The following is a 3,424-nucleotide window of genomic DNA, read 5'->3' as shown; positions in this document are numbered from 1 at the left end:
TTTTCATAAGATCACATATATGACTAAAAGTTACCATGACTAAAGTGCATACATACATATCAAGCTAATTATAATTGCATTAATAATTTTTTGAGAAATTAAGCTACTTTTTTTTGTAAATTTAATAATTTTTTTCAGAAATTAAGCTACTTTCATTGTACCAATACTTCAATAAATATTAATATATACAATATTTTAGATTGATTTAAAATTTTACATGCATGACAAGTGCAAGTATATTGATAAATTCAATGGTTAGCTCATTAAAATATTAATCATATCGGTATTAGTTTTTAAATATATTATTTTAATTATTTTCTGGTATCACGTAATCAAAATAGTTTTTAATTATAGATTGCATATTCTTGGGCATATATACTTAGCTATCAAAATGGAACCCAATGGAACTGATTATAAAGTATATTTTTTTATTAAAAAGTTAGATACATAAAAACAAAGGTGGCGACAGATGCTGTCAAGTATTTTTGCCTCCCTCACAAATAGAAAAAAATAATTATTCTTTAATTTATAAAAATTTGAAAGCTATAAAAGCAGTACAATAATAAAATTATATTATGATGTTTGCAAAATTTTATAACTCAATTTTGGTCCCTCCATAAAAAAGGTATTTCTTTCTTCAGATTTCATAGTCTGAACTCAATGTGATCTGAAATGGAGGATACTTATAGATCATAGTAGTCGGTAAGAAAGCATTCCCATTTGAATTATTCCCTAATCGTTGCTCTTGTGTTCCTAGCATTTTTTACCATGGCACAAGGATACGAATAATTGCCTTCAACTTCACTTTCCTTACTTCAATTATCATGTCTATTATATTTGGAACATACGTCCCAACTCCCAACAGTATATACATACATATACATGGCTCATATTATTACTGTAATAAAAAACTGAAAAACATATGCATAATATATATAATTAAAGCACTTGTTTTTCTTAGATTTGTCATGACTATCTCCAAAAGTAAATCCATGCGCTCTCTCAAGGCCTGAACACAGAGATTGGGAATAGTACAATTAATATGCATAATATATATAATTAAAGCACTTCACGTCAAACTCATGCAATGAGGAAACAAGGTAGTGATAGTTGCCCAAGAACATTAAATAAAAAAATGTGGAAGCAAATAGAGGGAACTTGGTTGAATAACCTAGGAATGAAGCAAAATTTTTAGCCAAATGAAGATGCGGAGGTCTACACTATACATAATAGCAAACTAGCCTCACTCTGCTCTAGAAATATAAAGCATCGCTTGTAAGATAGAGCCATTACAGGGTGAAAGGCTCAAACTTTTAGTAAATAAAGGTGGATGTGGACTAAAAACAACAGAATCAGTAAGCAAACGAAATTTAAGATTGGAAAGAATATGAAAATGACTTCCCTTTAAAGATTTTTCACTACCTCGAATTTTTTTGGTCCATAAAGTTTTTATCCACTTTTTTTTTTGGTACATAAGATTAGGTTGTCGGCCATATACTTCAAATTGATCACTTCATTCCACAATAGTTTTGTTGTTAGACATGCTTCTACTTACTTGGACTTGGGAATTTCAAGGTAAGATCTAAGGTTTTTTACTATATAAAACCTCTTAAGGGTGCATAGCATATAGCATGTTTTCTCTTTGGACATTGGATTAGCATCACATGTACTAGCTATCCCGTGCCAATGGCCAGATATGCATGGGCTAATACTAGACTTTTACTAGTTCCATGCTCTCAATGCATTCTTGCTGATATTTTAATTTTTGTTTGAAAAGTTAGTCTTACTCTCTTCTAGAACACCTAAACGAGGTTGTGAAGAGAACCATTTGAGGGTGAAATGTTCAAACTTAGCAAACACTGAAGGAAAAAGAACTATAAATAATAGAATCAACAATCAAACAGAGAGTTTCACATGCAAAAACTAAATGAGTAATAAAGTACTCACTTTCACTAATTTTGGTAATCAAACCTTCAACCGTTGTAACAACCCCACCGAGTGTGCCACTAGCTAGCTCCAAATCAAGTTCTGGGACTTTTACACTTGCAGTATCTGACTGATAAACTTACAAAACCACTTGTTAGATAACTTACCATAAGCATGGAAAAAAGAACAGGCAGAACATGTCATTTCAACCCTATGAAATGTTCATTACATGTTTGAGGCACAGGTGACGTCCAAAAAAATGAACTTTACTAGTTCAAACATAGTATCATGCTCAAAGAAAAATCTGTTTTTCAATAAAAACAAAACGAAGGGAAAAAAGTCAACTATTTCCCGTGAAAATTCCTTCCTTCTGCAATCGAAGAACCGAATCTAGGAACTTCCAAAATCAATAATGTCTATCTAATAAGAGGTAAAGATAAAGCAAAGCATCTAATTTGAAATAAAACAAAAATATAAAGCATAAGCAGTGAGATCAAGTGAGGCTATAGAAAGAAAATAAAATTAAGTAAAATTATCATAAAATTTATATCTCTGTATCCAAAAGAATAGAACTTTATTCATTCAAACATAGTGTCATGCTTTAAAAAATCCCTATTGTGAATCAAAACAAAAGAAAAAGAAATTCAAATGATTTTCCCTGAAATTTCGGTTTCCTCCCCAACCAAACAATCAAACCAGGAACTTTCAAAATCGATAATTACTACCTAATAAGAGGTGATATAAAAACAAAGGGAGTAAAAATCAGTACCGAGTTGAGATAAACTTCACCAAGGATTTTGAAGGAATCGATAATGAGAAAAGAAGAGAAACTTTCTAGGTCTTCTTTTTTCGACTGTGGCTGTTAATTTTTTAGGGTTTCATCAAAATACACGGTCGACCGACAGAGAAGACGAGGCAGAGATTATGAGGTGATGCCAATGAACAGAGATTAGGAGGGGAGGTGGAGGCTGATGGACAGAGATGAGCAGTGTGCGATGAGAGTGAAGAGAGGAGCTGTGGAAAATGTCTTACACCTTAGAAATCGATAAGACGTTTTCCGGAAAGGCTGAAATGATTTACCCGTGTTTTGGAAAATTTTTTCCTATGGGAATTCATTTTCCAACAAAACAAACACTGTAAAATCTGGAAAATATTTTCCGCCTGTCAAACGGACCCTAAGTTAGAATTTTATTTATTTTGGTTTCAATTTATTTGAGACGAATCTTAAATTAATTCTATTCTTTTTAAATTGCTTAAGGGGTGGATATTTGGAGATTCACATATAGGTTTTTGTTTTCGTAAAAGAAAAAAATAGAAAAAAAAAACTTTGTTTTTGTTGTAAACACATTAATAATGAACTTTATTAATGTAATGAGATAAAACTTTCTGATTCATTTATGATTATGAGATGTTTCAATGAAGTAATTAAGAAGGCTTAATTTACATTTATTGATTGAATCAAAGGAGCTTATAAATAAAACACCTTGTAAATGAAAAT

General features: G+C 31.0%; 1 long non-coding RNA gene across 1 annotated transcript; it reads right to left on the bottom strand.

Moving 5' to 3' along the window:
• Positions 1 to 789: 789 nt before the first annotated feature.
• Positions 790 to 3,181, bottom strand: LOC107918651 (uncharacterized). The gene is made up of 3 exons (XR_001690188.2): positions 2,696 to 3,181; positions 1,948 to 2,056; positions 790 to 1,009 (listed from the first exon to the last, which is right to left on the bottom strand). It is a non-coding gene; the product is annotated as an uncharacterized lncRNA (long non-coding RNA).
• Between the last annotated feature and the right edge of the window lie 243 nt (positions 3,182 to 3,424).

The sequence above is a fragment of the Gossypium hirsutum genome, chromosome D13 (assembly GCF_007990345.1).
Source record: "Gossypium hirsutum isolate 1008001.06 chromosome D13, Gossypium_hirsutum_v2.1, whole genome shotgun sequence".
Lineage (NCBI taxonomy): Eukaryota > Viridiplantae > Streptophyta > Magnoliopsida > Malvales > Malvaceae > Gossypium > Gossypium hirsutum.
This window is presented reverse-complemented; position numbering and strand designations above follow the sequence as displayed.